The following is a 16,199-nucleotide window of genomic DNA, read 5'->3' as shown; positions in this document are numbered from 1 at the left end:
CCTAGCGTTGCTCTCGAGTAGTCATCTTCAACGGTTGATACACTTCCAGAGAAGGGACCACTCCTGCACAGATTGAACAAAGAAACAGACAAAAGGGATAAGCTCAGACCTTCGGGGAAGACCAAAAGAATCCTCCAGCCCAGTAGCACAAAGGAAAATCAATGATGGGCGGAAACCAGTTCGAGAGTAAGCCTGTGGATCATCAAGATCAAGCCTCATTGCAATCAACAAAGAGAAGATGGAATTTACACTCCATAACCAGATTTGCGTCCCTAAACTCTTCTCTTTGTTAATTACATTTTGCCATGTTTAGTATGTTTAAGTGCTTTTTGTGTATTTACTTATGCTTTGTGTGAATCTATGCTTAAAACATTGAGGACAATGTTTGATTTAAGTGTGGGGGGGTAACTAAGTATATTTGATGCAAATTCGTTGGATTTTATCACCTATCACTTCACATGTTGTTTCTCACTGTTTTAAAACTATTTTAGTGTGTGTTGTTTTATAACTCCGAAAAGCACATAAAAATTTGAAAAATTGTTTTGAAAAGCCTAAAAAGAGTGTTTTGAGTCGTTTTTGTGAGTTTGTGTCTTAGGATACCTTCCAACACAATGTTAAGGATTTGGTTTATAATTGCATGACGGTTAGAAAGAGTTATAAACATAGAGAAAAGTTTGATTTACTCTTGGTTTATGCTTAGTTATGGTTATAATATATGACTTCACATGCAATCATAAAAGAAAAATTCGTTTTTGTAACATGCTTGAAGGAAGGAACTCAAACAAACGCTACAACCCTGTGAGACTCGAGCCATTACCTTCTTTGGAGAGTTATTTTCTGTGATTCTTTGTTTTCTAAAGTTGTTGCATGATCTCATTATTCCTTGCTTGGTTACTACTTAGAATGCAATTGTATCATGATAGAACTAAATGCTAGAACTTATATCCGTTTCATTCAAAGCATGACATTGAATTGCATAACATATATCAAGATGAAGTTGTGTAGTTGCCACCATAACCAAATAGCCTTACTTCCCATATTTCGTATTTATTGTAAGTTTTAACCCCGTTGAGCCTCGTTTAGCCTTTATTCTTTGTTAACCCACATCACCCCTTACCTAGCCTAGAGTAGGACTTTCCTATACCCTTGTTCTTAAAGGATAGTGAGCATGACTTAATTGAATTCCTTTTTATTAATATGTTGCAGAGAATAAGTGTGGGGGAAGGGATTTTTGTGTGTATGTATGTGCCTAAGTCTTAAAGGAGGCACGGGAAAAAGAAAAAAAAAAAAAAAAAAAAAAAAAAAAAAAAAAGAAAAGAAAAAGAGTGAAAATAAGTGAGAATGGACTCACAAGTGTGATTGTTGATGAAAGGGCCCAAAAAGTTTGAATATGGCCCTAAGTGTTGTGACTTCCCCTTGGGTGTTCAAAGTTAACTTCTGCGTTCTAAAGGGAATTCTAAGTGCCTAATTCAATACTTTGCTCACTATTGCTTTAAGAACGTTTGTGTACTCTACCTTTCTTTGTTAAACCATTACCCTTAGCCCCGTTACCTCCCTCAACTTCTATCTTGAGTGTTATGTGTTTCAATTTGCGGAGTTTGAAATTGATATGAGCTTATGGTGTCACTGGTTCTCGCGTCTAAGTAGTAGCATTCCATTCATGAGATCATATCTAAACATGCTTATTAACTCCAGAAAATGCTTTCCTTGTTATAACATATGTGAGTGTTCGTCTACATGTTTACATCAATCTCTCACATATAACTAGTGTAGGGTGTGTAGTCAGAAAATCTGTGTGAAAATAGAGTGCATTCTAATAAGGAATTGAGCAAATTCTCTAAGGCATGTTACTACATTCAAAACATGGTTTTAAATGCTTAATTGTGAACTAGTATATGGTGACTATGATTAAGAATGTACTTAAGTGTGAAGATGACTAAAAATCTGTGAGAATGATGATTTTTAACATGTCATGTGCATTGGAAATCCCTAAGACGGTTGTTGGAAGGTTTAGGTTGTGTTTTACGTGTTTAGTGTCGTTTTGTTTATTTGTTTTTATTCTGTTTTGCTCGAGGACTAGCAAAAGCTAAGTGTGGGGGTATTTGATAGGAGCATATTCATGCGACTTAAATGGCTTGTTCTCGTGCATTTACGTTATGTTTCTCTCGTTATTTTAGTCCTTTATGCTTCTTTTGTGTGTTTTCAGGTTCTAAGGGCCTAGGGAGCAAGAAAGTGCATTTTGAGGCCAATTGGAGCATTTTTGGGCATGGATTGGATAGCTTATCCATGGAGCCAAGAGGATGGACGAATTGGAAGGCCTTGTAAGCACTTGAGGACACAAAACAAATGGCCCTAACCCAATTACTTTCACCTTGCCTTGGGCTTAACACAAACACCATTCCTTGCCATGCAAGGGGGAGCAATTTGGGTCCATTTCATGTACTTAAACTCTAGCCCAATCCATCAATTCACATGCAAAACCACCATTAACACACATGCACCCAAACAAAGCCAACCTAGCTAACCCTACATGCATTCTTTATTTACTCTTCATCATTGCATTCATTCTCCAAACACTTTCATTAATTAAAACACATTCACACACCAACTCACACTATCATTGCCGTGCACATTCCCTAACATTTCTAGCCATTTCACTTCATCATTACACCACCATTCATTCATTAATCCACATGCATCATCATCATTTCTAATCCACATGCTCTCCAAGCTTTCCCACTTAATCATTAAGCCACATACACACACCATCTTCCCCTTTTCCAAACCCTTTGCCGTGCACATGTTTTCTTTTCTTTAAATTCCAGCTTTCAAATGAAAACACATGCACAACAACACCATCACAAAACCTGCCATCATTCACCAAACATCCTTTACTTTACATCTCCACAAACACATGCATTTACACCACTAAAAATCCCCTTTGCCGTGGCCTACATACACATGCATCCTGAAAACATTCTTGCCGTGAGTTCCCACTCCCATTTCCAGCTTTCCACAACTTTTCCTAGCTATTTTATTACATACATTCCCCCTTCATTATTCCAATCACATGCACCCATAATCATTCATTTCCTCCTAGCTGCAATATTCCCTCTTTCCTTCCTTCATTCACCTATAAATAAGCATCCAACACTCCTCAAAATGCATTCACTCTTCCATAAAAATTTCAGTCACAAACACCAAGCAACAAACCCCCTTGTTGCCGTGGGTTCTCCTCATTTCCAGCATCATTTCCTTCTATTTCCACCACTTCCCAACCCTCCAAACCACTCCTCATCCATTTCCATAATCCCCCAAACCTCACCTTAGACCTTGTGCTACAACAACGAGGAAGAAAAGAGTGCCTAAACGTTCATACAATTCACGTTTGAGTTGTTGGAATGTTTAGGTGTTTCTTTGATTTCAAAGTTTAAATTTAATTCTCTTTGTTTTGTACGTATAAGAGTGGAAGAGAAGAGTGCCTAAACGTTCATACAATTCACGTTTGAGTTGTTGGAATGTTTAGGTGTTTCTTTGATTTCAAAGTTTAAATTTAATTCTCTTTGTTTTGTACGTATAAGAGTGGAAGAGAAGAGTGCCTAAACGTTCATACAATTCACGTTTGAGTTGTTGGAATGTTTAGGGGTTTCTTTGATTTCAAAGTTATGAGGAACTAAACCCCCTTTAGCTAGGGGGTGATTCGAAACTATGTTTATATTTGCAATATGAATTGATTACTTTTGGTTGGTATTTCATAAGTTGTGGATTCAATTCGTTTAACTGTTTGATTGATAAATTATTTATGTATGTTCATTAAGATTGCAAGCTTAATTTTCATGCATGAATATGACACTAGAATATAAGTGAGTTTCACCTAATCGTTATGAACTTATATTCACAAGTAGTGGAGGTTGCTTATAAACAATCGCGTTAAACGAATTCTTGGCATAAGTTTCATGCGTATTCCATAGTAACGAATGCCTCGTTGATGTTTATGATTTCCGTTGAACTTAATGATCTTTGTTGAATGTCTCTATCATGCGTATTCCATAGTTAGGGACTTTGATTAAGAATAATTTGGTTGTAATGCGTATTCCATTCAATCCAATGAATCTAGGGAAATCTGAAAGTTAATTTAAGCCAACCTAATTAACTTGGAGCATTGAGTTTCATAATTTATCGAAAGACCAACCGAAAATCAATCTTGTATTGCAAGTGTAACATGTGTGGAGAAGAACCCCTTGGCTATTCCATCATCCATATTCTCATCACATTCATATTTACGTTTATTCGTTTTACAATTTGCTTAGTTTATTAACTTGTTTTGTTATTTCAATTTTCGTCAAATCAAACTTCCCCCCCCTTATTTTGTTAAGTCTTAATCATTTGATTTGTCTTATTTTAGGTTTTTAAAGTATTTGGAGTCTTTTGAACTTGTTTTGAGTCTTTTAAGTTTGTCTTAGTGTTTTAAAAGTTAGTTTTATTAATTTAAGTCAAGTGTTTAGCATCCCTAGTTAATCCCCGGTTAGAACGATCCCTACTTACATCATTACTACAATTGTCACAAATAGGGTTTAGTTTGTGTGCGTATAATGCTCGCATCAGAATGGTCGAATGATATGATACATTTTAGTACCTCCTGGATGCATCGTATAAGCTGAGATATGCGCTTCATCAAGAATTGCTTTCTTTAATTCCAAATTATTCGGCACATACATTCTACTCTCTTGCATAAACATGCCATCCGATTCTCGAACTCTGAAGTATTTGTCTTTCCCCTGATTCCTTGCTTGAATTATTTCTTGGGTTTCTTCATCAACCATCTGGGCTTCAACTGCACGATCAATTAAAATCGACCTAACTTGAAAATTAGCAAGTAAGGCTACCTCCTGATCTTCTACCTCTAACCTCACTCCAGTTGACGTCAAGTCTGCCAGAAGAGGAACACAGCTAGCATACAACACGTTGATAGGAGCATATTCATGCGACTTAAATGGCTTGTTCTCGTACATTTACGTTATGTTTCTTTAGTTATTTTAGTCCTTTATGCTTCTTTTGTGTGTTTTCAGGATCATAGAACGTGTTTGACGAAAGGATGCATTTTGGAGCATTTTGGAGCAAAATCGGACTTGGAATGGATAGCTTATGTTTGGAGCAAAAGGAATGGACGAAATTGAAGACCAAATTATCATCACCACCTATCATACAATTATACACTTATCATCACCACATATCATTCATTTATCACTTAACATATCATTCACTTATCACTTAACATATCATTCACTTATCACTTATCATAATCATTCATTTATCACTTATCATATCATACACTTATTACTTATCATACTCATAATCATCTACACATTTCAACCATTTAAACACATGCATTTCAACTCACATGCACACCCACCTCTTTCCACCTAATCCACATGCTTTCACAACTTAAAACACATGCATTTCCAACGCCAAAATCTGCCTTGCCGTGCACTCCCCTCCACATTCCAGCTTTCCTTCTTTTTGCAGCCACACTTCCACATGCATTTCCTTTTTTCCTAGCTGTTTTTCCATCATTATTTCAACCTAACATTCACCCACATGCACCCTTTAAACAAACCCAAACATGCAGCCACACAAACACCAACCCTTGCCGTGGCTTTCACATCTCCATTTCAGCACACTCCACATGTAATTCCAGCTTTCCAACCTAGCCACATTCACATGCATTCACTCATAATCATTCACCAAACTTGCAGCCACATTTCCACCTATTCCTAGCTGTCATGTTCCCTCTTATTTACCTATAAATAAGCATCCATTGCAGCCACAATTCATTCATTCCATTCACAACACAACACACAACACAAACACTTCCCCTTGTGCCGTGCCTTCCCTACCAATCCAAACACCATCCCTTCCTTCTTTCTTCCGCAAAACCAATCATTCTACATCATCCATAATCCCCAAAACTCACCTTAGACCTTGTGCTACAACAACGAGGAAGAGAAGAGTGCCTAAACGTTCATACAATTCAAGTTCGAGTTGTTGGAATGTTTAGGTGTTTCTTTGATTTCAATGTTTAAATTCAATTCTCTTTGTTTTGTACGTATGAGGAATGGAAGAGAAGAGTGCCTAAACGTTCATACAATTCAAGTTTGAGTTGTTGGAATGTTTAGGTGTTTCTTTGATTTCAAAGTTATGAGGAACTAAACCCCCTTTAGCTAGGGGGTGATTCGAAACTATGTTTATATTTGCAATATGAATTGATTAACTTTCGTTGGAATTTCATAAGTTGTGGATTCAATTTGTTTAACCGTTTGATTGATAACTTATTTATGTATGTTTATTAAGAATGCGCGCTTAATTTTCATGCATGAATATGACGCTAGAATATAAGTGAGTTTCACCTAATCGTTACGAACTTATATTCACAAGTAGTGGAGGTTGCTTATAAACAATCACGTTAAATGAATTCTTGGCACGAGTTTCATGCTCATCATAGTAACGAATGTCTCGTCAACACTTATAGTTTTCATAATGCTTAATGATCTTTGATCGTATCTTTATTGTGCTTTTCACATAAAGGACTTTTGGAGAATGTTGTGAATTGCATTGCGCAAGCCCATCCAATTCATTAACTTAAGGAAAACTTGACGGTTAATTTAAGCGGACCTAATTAACCCGGGGTGTTGAGTTTCATAATTTATCGAAAGACCAACTGAGAATCAATCTTGTATGCAAGTGTAACATGTGTGAAGAAGAACCCCTTAGCTATTCCATCATCCATATTTCCATCACATTCATATTTACATTTTTCCTTTAATTACAATTTGTGCATTTTAGTTAATTTCGTCAAATCAAACTCCCCCCCATATTTTGTTAATTCTTAGTCATTTGATTTGTTTTAGTATTTTACGTTTGTTTAGTTTTGCATTCTTTGAGTTTAGTTTAATGTTTTAAACTTTATTTTACGTTGTTTAGTTTTGCATTCTTTGAGTCTAGTATAGTGTTCTATATTGTGTTTTTACGTTTTTGAGTCAAATCCAAGTGATTAACAATCCCTCCTAATCCCCGGTCCAGAACGATCCCTACTTATACTTATACTACAATTTGACAAAAAGAGGGTTTAATTTGTGTGTGTATAAATCTCGCATCACACGTTAATACGACCATGAGATTTTTTGCTAAGTGCATCAGCTACCACATTCGCACGACCAGGGTGATAATCAATCGTGCAATCATAATCATTAAACAGTTCCAACCATCTCCACTAACGAATATTAAAATCCCTCTGAGTGAAAAGATATTGAAGACTCTTATGATCCGTAAAGATCTTACATTTTTCTCTATAAAGATAATGTCTCCACATCTTCAAAGCAAAGATAATGACCGCTAACTCTAAATCATGAGTAGGGTAATTCAACTCATGAGGCTTTAATTGTCATGAAGCATAAGCAATCACCCTACCATGTTGCATTAGCACACATCCCAGACCATTTAAGAAAGCATCACTGTAGACTTCGAAATTACCACTATCATCCGGGAGTGCCAAAACAGGTGCATGAGTAAGACAATACTTTAATTGCTGGAAACTCTGCTCACAATTATCATCCCACTCAAATTTAACATCCTTCCTCGTTAACCTCGTCAGTGGTAAAGCAATCACGGAAAAATCCTTTACAAACTGTTGGTAATATCCTGCTAAGCCAAGAAAACTCTTCACCTCAGTGACGGTCCATGGTTGCTCCCACTTCTCCATTGCTGCTACCTTTTGAGGATCCACCAAAATAGCTTGAGCAGATATGACGTGTCCCAAAAATGCCACTTGATTTAACCAAAATTGGCACTTGCTAAACTTAGCATATAGTTGGTGTTCTCTCAACCTCTTTAACACCAAAGTAAGATGTCGAACATGCTCAGATTTAGACTTAGAGTATACCAGGATATCGTCGATAAAGACAATGACAAACCTATCTAATTACGGCTAGAATACTCGGTTCATCAAATCCATAAAAGCTTATGGTGCAATCGTTAATCCAAATGACATCACCAGAAACTCGTAATGACCAGGACGAGTCCTGAAAGCTATCTTAGGGATATCCTCATTACTGATCTTCAACTGGTAATAACCAGACCTCAAATCAATCTTGGAAAATACACAAGCACCTTGAAGCTGATCAAACAAATCTTCTATACGTGGCAATGGATAACGATTTTTAATTTTTACCTGATTCAATTGTCGGTAATCAATGCATAGTCTCAAAGTTCCGTCTTTCTTCCTCACAAACAACACTGGAGCTCCCCAGGGTGAAGTACTAAGCTGAATAAAACCTTTATCCACTAATTCCTACAACTGGATTTTCAATTCCTTCAACTTAGTAGGAGCCAATCTATAAGGAGTTAAGGATATAAGATTAGAATCTGGAAGCAAATCAATGGTAAATTCCACATCTCGATTTGGCAGCAATCCAGGTAAATCGTCAGGGAAAACATCAGGAAGATGCCTGACTACCCTTATGTCCTCCACGTTACTAGGAGCAACATCATTCAACACTACATGAACTAAGTATCCCTGGCAACTTTTTGATAACAACCTTTTTGCTCGCACAACAGAAATAACGCCATGTCTCACCCCACTCTGCTCACCCACAAAAGTAACCACAGGTAATCCAGGATGATGGAAGGTAACTGTTTCCTTGTAGCAATCAATATTGTCACAATTAAAATGCAACCAATCTGTGCCCAAAATCACATCAAAATCAACAATATCTAACGGGATAAGGTTAGATGGCATAACTACATCCTCTATCAACACTGGACATCCTGGATACACACGATCAACATAACATCTCTCCCCTCTAGGCATAGCAAACTCTAAATCATACCCTAGAGGTGTAGGGTGAGGTTACATCACTTGAGCAAATGTATAAGAAATAACATAATGTGTCGCACCACAGTCAATCAATACTCTAGCAAAATAACCAAGGATATTTAACATACCCATGATCAAGTCTGGATTATTCTGAGCATCTTGCAGAGAAATATTATGGATGCGCCCCTAGGTCTGCTGTGGTTCACCACGACCTCTACTAGTCTGACTACCTCGACTTTGCACATTACGCCCCTGACTAGGCTGACTAGACTACCTTGAAGATCTCGCACTACTAGTAGCAATCTCTCCCTGCTGAGGTTGTCCTCCCTGGTACCATTGAGATCCACCCGCTGGAATAGGAGGATACGGCATATAACTTTCGGAGTACTGAGGATACCCACTGTGAGAATAAGGATCTTGGGGATATGGATACTACCCTGGAGCATAAGGAACGACATCACCCTGGTAATAGTAGGCACCACCACAACCTCTCTGACCATAACTACCAGGCCTTGGAACCTGCTGGATCGGCGCAGGTGGTGGTAAGAAAGACTGCTGGGGCCTCTGCTAATTCTGAGGACAATTTGCAGCTCTATGTCCCATTTTCCCACAAGTAAAACATCCATCGCTGCCTCTCCTGCACTCTTCAAAATGCCGATTGTTACACCTACGGCAAAACGGAGCCATTCCTCTACCAGTATCGCCCTGTCTCTGGCCTCTAGGACCCCCAGAAAATCTACCACCTCTTCCCTGACCAGTGGCACTAAAACCTCCGCTGGAAGACTTGGAACTGGCTCCACTCCGCTTAAAACTCTGGGTCTTGCGAAGTCCTTGAGATGCTTGACCTTTGTCTTTATTGTCTTTCCTTTGATTGCCATTTTTTCTTCTTCCTCACTTTCGCTAGGCATATTCTCAGAATCCTCAATCCTTAACAGAATCTCATAGAACTCCTGATAAGAGTTACAAGGAGTAGTGGTCGCCATAGAACGCCACTTCTTCTTAGTACCCAATCGAAAACGACGAAGCATCTCTATCGGATTAGAAGCAACCTCCAGATAATAATGAGATAAATCAATGAACCTCCCATAATATTCATTCGCCATCAACTTCCCTTGCCTTAATTCAGTAAATTCTTGCTTCTTACGATCAATGTACTCAGGGGGCACAAACATTTTCCTAAACAACTGCTTAAACACTTCCCAGTCAGCCCTTTCCTCTAGGGTCAAACAACGAACCTCTTGTCCCCACCAGGAAGACAATTCCTTACCCAAGAACTATGAAGTTGTCTCTACCCACCTTTCAACATGAAGATTACCCTGATTATGCAACACTCGAAAAGTTTTACAATATGCTCAAGCCACCGCTCAGCGCCCTCAAACTTATCCAGCTTTAAATTATACATGGTCTCCAGAGGAGTCATTTGGGGAGGGCAGAGCGCCGACTGAATAACAGTAGCAATAGCTTCCTCCAACTTAGCTACGTCAGGGAAACTAGGCTCAGCAGAGTTACGTGGTTCCCTACGAGGCAGCATAGTTCTGACAGAAGACACCAAAATAATTAGAACACTCGCAAAATATGCAGGACAGCCAAAAGATAATAATAAAAGTATGAATAAATAAAAACCAAGCTACTAAATAAACTAATTAAAGTAACACACTAGTGTGAGACTAAGTGGGATAAACATAATCAGAGCACAAAAAGCCTAAGTGTAGTCCAGAAGAACGAATACTAATTACACAACACCCAAAGGTGATACTAAATTTGTGATGTTCTATTAGAACCACCGACAAGTCCTCATGAACCACCAAAGCTGCTTCTAACTACAACCTGGATGGGCGCAAAACAGAAAGTGTGAATGGGCAAAAACAAAGCTTTTCAAAATCATTTCATTATCAAAAGTTCTAACCCCTCGCCGTAAAACTTGTATAGTTTCCCAGAAAATAGAATATACACAAATATCGAAAACATGTTCAGAAATATGCCATGTCGAATGCCTCCACATAAAATGTAAGTAACCCAGGTAATGTCAATCAATGCAAGTAACATGTCAGCCGGAGTCACCTAACGCGACCTGTATAGCTAAATCTAGAGCTCAAATCCCTAACTCACTAATTATACCTGCACGCAAGTCGAAACCACCTAAAGTGGTCTGTACAACAGGACTGGGTGTAAATAAATATGCTCAAGTGCTACGATCACGTGAAGGCTGGGCGAATAATTGCGGGTCACCTACGAGTCAGAACAACCTAAAGTGGTCTGTACAATAGGACTGTGCACCTAACTTGGATCCAAGATGAGCGTGTGGTGAGGGAGGTGAACATCACGTGAAGGACCGTGCCCTACTCTGGGCGGGAGCACTAACACCAGGGGTGCAGGTTATGAGCTCTCTATGCATCTCACATAACCACTAATTCACAACCATAAACCATAAACTTACCTGGCACTTACCTGTGCATCCGCAACACCAAACATACATATATGCAACTACTAATGCATAAATAAATAGGCAAACGCTATGCATAACATTTAAAACATATAAACATTCCACATCATTTTCTAGGAAAAAGCACAAGTATATAGGTATATATAGAAAACCAAAAGCCCACTCACTGGTATGTGGAAGGGTCGTAACCCCCTTGCCTCGAGTGATTGCGCTCGCCCTCAGGATGGGTCTCACCTATATGCGAAACAACTATAAAATCGTCAATTTAAACAACATTACCAGAACTAGGTAATAACTTCTCATACAATGCTCAAATGGGGTGGGTGAATACACCAACGTGATTTACTCAACCTCACGAACAACCCCATATTTTTAAAATAATTTTTCGAGGCTCTTCGCCCCACCACACGCCGGCGAGGGCACGGCCCTACGTGCCCCCACGCACGGTCAAAACTGACGGATTTCCTAACCGCCGTTAAGGAATATTCCGTGAAAACTAACAGATTTCGTTAAAACTAACCTGACGCCGTTAAGAATATTCCGTTAACTTAACGGAATATTCCCTTGTCTTCTTCGGCACTCCTCCGGTACCGTCGCCGTCGACGAAAAACTGGAAAATTTTCACATCTTAATATCTCATTCGTTTCTTCACCAAATTTCATGAAACCAGTACCAAATTGAAGCTTTTAACTTGTAGAACATTTCCTTACCTCTTTAAAGTCCCAAAGATCATGAGATGTCGTCGGAGAAATTCAAGAAAAATCGGCCAAACTTGTAACTCACGATCCCAACGTCCAATTCCACCTAATGAACCACCCCAAGCTTCCTAAGGACCTTACTAAGCTTCCTAAAAGCTTCAAATTCCCTGAAAGTCAATAATTCACGTGTGCATGAACAGTGACCAAATCGACAATTCCTGGTTTGACGTGAAATCGAATGATTCTTTACCTGAAATTGGTATGGTTGAACTCGTATGATCCTCATAAACACAAAAGTACCATTTTCCACTTCGATCTGCAACGTTTGCAAGGGTTTTGAACCCCGGCCGTACAAGTGAGAAGAAGAGAGAGAGAAAAAGAGGGAGTTCGAGACAGAGAGAGACACGGGAGAATATGATGTGGATGTGGGTGTGTGTGTGTGTGGTCCAGATGCAACCAACAAAATCACAAAACAATCACCCAAAAATGACAAATAATCACCAAGGGCAAAATCATCATTTCACACCTACAGTACAAATAATTCAGGACGGGCTGTCACACAAATGGTTTAAAAAATATTGACAAATAAACTTGGGGTCAAAAATATGGACCAAAGCCCACGGATGGGCTGAGTAATTTGAGGCCATGAGGGCCAGGCCCAAAAATAGGTTGGGATAGGCTCGGGTAACAGGCATAAGGCTACAGACCTAAGGACAGAGGATAGGCTGCAGAAGCAGAGACAAAGGCAGAGGCCCATATGGGCTCTGATCTGATGTTACGCGATGTGGTACACCGATACCTTAACAGCAGGTTGGGATTATGTGCGGGCGAGAACATAGATGCACTTGCTAAAATTGGGATCCAATGTGTCGCAAGTGCAGGGACACCATAACTTCACGGGCTGGTGTCGTTCGAGGGCTGAGAGTTCAGTTCAACCCTATAAGTTGCTGAATTAGGCTGGGGCTGCAAAGGTAACCAGCAAGCTTAAAAAGGGTGATGTATGATGCAGGCCAAAGGGTTCGAGGCCTACTAGGGCTTAGGTCAAGAAACCTATGACACCCCAGCAGTGCTAGGTGTGGGATTTGAACTGGAAAAATCTCCGACGCCACTTCGAGCGACTTCCCTCAGTTGGTCATAACAAGACGATGCATGAGGGATCAATTGGAACCCTAATTTTGGAAGGAAAACTAAGTTTTGACGTCAAGGGGTTTGAGAAACCATAAGGATTCGAAGAATCCTTCGAAAATTTAATGATGTTCATCGGATTTTTCAAGAAACCCATCATCACTGACGATGGTTAGGTCCCAAAAACACGACTGCATGTCGTGATTTCCCAAGAGAGACGATGGTGAGGCCATGGCCAACTGCAGGTGGCGTTGGGTTCGTGGGTGTGATGCTAAAATGACGTCGTCTTCTCAAATTAAGCATGGAGGGTGATAGGGGCATATTTATGCACCTTAGTTTAGCTTCTCTTGTGCATTTAAAATGTTTTTCCTTAGTAAAGTAGTCTTTTAAGCTAGTTTTATGTATTTTCAGGATTTAAGGGCAAAGTATGCAAAATGATGCATTTTCGAGCCTTTTGGAGCAAATTAGAGATTGGAATGGATATCATATGCTTGGAGCCAAGAGGATGGACGAAATTAAAGACTTGAAGATGATGATTCCTACTTAAACAAGGTTTCCTACTTGAAGTAGGAAAGTTAAATCCTAAAAGACCTCATGTTTGAGAAACATTGAAGACTCCTATCTATTCTAAGTCACAAAACAAAGCCTCTTGCATCATCAAAGTCCTTGCTGTGTATCCCCTTTGTGTTTGCATTCCTTGCCGTGCAAGGAAGGGCCTTGTTTCCTATTTTTAACCATTTAAACACATTCATTCATCAAACCATCTCAGCCATTCACTCAAACACCCTAAACTACAACCTTGCAGCCGCACCATATTCTCATTCATTCACATATTTTCATTCAGCCACATGCACTCATCATCATTCAACCTAGTTGTCCCTCACATGCTTTCCCATTTCACTATTCATTCACTTTTCATTCATTCTATTCAGCCACAAAAGCATCTCAGCCACAAAGAAAGCCGTGCATTCACCATCATTTTCCAGCACCTCCAAACCCCTTTGCTGTGCATTTTATACACTTTCTAGCCTTCCCACTTCATCATTGCAGCCACATTCTTCCATTCCCACTTCAATCATTCACCCTAGTTGGCAGCCACATGCTTTCCCATTTCAATATCACTCTTCCAAAAACATTCCAGCCACTTCCCCTTCAAGGCCGTGCATTTCATGTTCATTTCCAGCTTTCCCCCTTTATAAAACAATCAGCCATACTTCCACATGCATTCCCTCTTTAATCATTCCCTCCTAGCTGTCATTCACATGCTCTCCCATCCATTCTCTCCCTATAAAACCATGAAATGCATTCATACACAAAAATTCCCATTCAGCCGCAAGCACCAATTCAGCCATTCCACATTCCAGTTTTCCACTCTCTGCCGTGCATTCCCTTCCCAAAAACACTCCCCATCCCTCCAAAACACTACCCTACCATCACACATCCATTCCTCCATACAAATACCACCCCAAAACCTATCCTTAGACCTTGTGCCGCAACAAAGAGGAAGAAAAGAGGGCCTAAACGTTCATACAATTCAAGTTTGAGTTGTTGGAATTTTTAGGTGTTTCGTTTCCTTGATTTCAATGGTTAAATTTACTTATCTTTGTCTTGTATGTATCAGGAACTAAACCCCCCCTTGGCTAGGGGGGATTCGAAATACATGTTTATGCTTGCGATATGATTTGATTACTTCTAATTGCGTTTCATAAGTTGTGAATTCAATTTACTTATCTATGTGAATTACATTGATTTGTGTGTGTTGGTTGAGAGTGCACGCTTAATTATCATGCATAAATTGGATGCTAGGATATAAGGAAATTTCACCTAATCGTTATGGAATTATATTCACAAGTAGTAAAGGTTGATGATCTCAATCGCGTTAAGTAAATTCTTGGCATAAGTTTCATGCAATCATAGTAACAAGTGCTTCGTCAATGCTTATGGTTTTCATAGAACTTAATGATTCTTGCTTGTATCTCAATTATGCAATCATGTAGGGGACTTGTGGGGAATGTTTTGGGTTGTCGTATGCAATCATCCAATTCAATAACGTTAGGAAAATCTGAGGGTTAATTAGTGCAATTCACGGTTAACCTAGGGCGTTGAGAATTCATGGTTTATTGAAAAGCAATTGGAAATCGTTTTATATGCAAGTATAACATGTGTGGAGATGAACCCCTTAGCTAGCTTCTGATGCGAGATTTATACGCACACAAATTAAACCCTCTTTTTATCAATTGTAGTAAGTATGTAAGTAGGGATCGTTCTTAACCGGGGATTAGGAGGGATTGCAAAATCACTTGGAAACTGACTCAAAAACGTAAAATAAAGTTAAAACACTTAACTTACTTAAAGAAAACTCAAAAGAAGTTCACAAGACTCCAAATACTTAAAAACATAAAATAAGATAGATTTGAATGACTAAGACTTAACAAAATATGGGGGGGGGGGAGAATTGAGTTTTTGACGAGATTAAATTAAATGGACAGATTATAATTAAGGGCAAAATGTAAATATGAATGCGATGAAAATATGGATGGAATGCTAGCTAGAAGGTTCTTCTCCACACATGTTACACTTGCATACAAGATTGATTTTCAGTTGGTCTTTCGATAAATTATGAAACTCAACACCCCGGGTTAATTAGGTCAGCTTAAATTAACCGTCAAGTTCTCCTTTAAGTTAATGAATTGGATGGGTTTGCGCAACGCAATTCACAACATTCTCCAAAAGTCCTTTACGTGAAAAGCACAATAAAGATACAATCAAAGATCATTAAGCATCATGAAAACTATAAGTGTTGACGAGGCCTTCGTTACTATGATGAGCATGAAACTAGTGCCAAGAATTCATTTAACGCGATTGTTTATAAGCAACCTCCACTACTTGTGAATATAAGTTCATAACGATTAGGTGAAACTCACTTATATTCTAGCGTCATATTCATGCATGAAAATTAAGCGTGCACTCTCAATAAACATACATAAATAAGTTATCAATCAAACGGTTAAACAAATTGAATCCACAACTTATGAAATTCCAACCAAAGGTAATCAATTCA

Source organism: Pyrus communis, chromosome 2 (assembly GCF_041283825.1).
Source record: "Pyrus communis isolate YQ-2024b chromosome 2, ASM4128382v1, whole genome shotgun sequence".
Lineage (NCBI taxonomy): Eukaryota > Viridiplantae > Streptophyta > Magnoliopsida > Rosales > Rosaceae > Pyrus > Pyrus communis.
Note: the sequence above shows the minus strand (reverse complement) of the source record.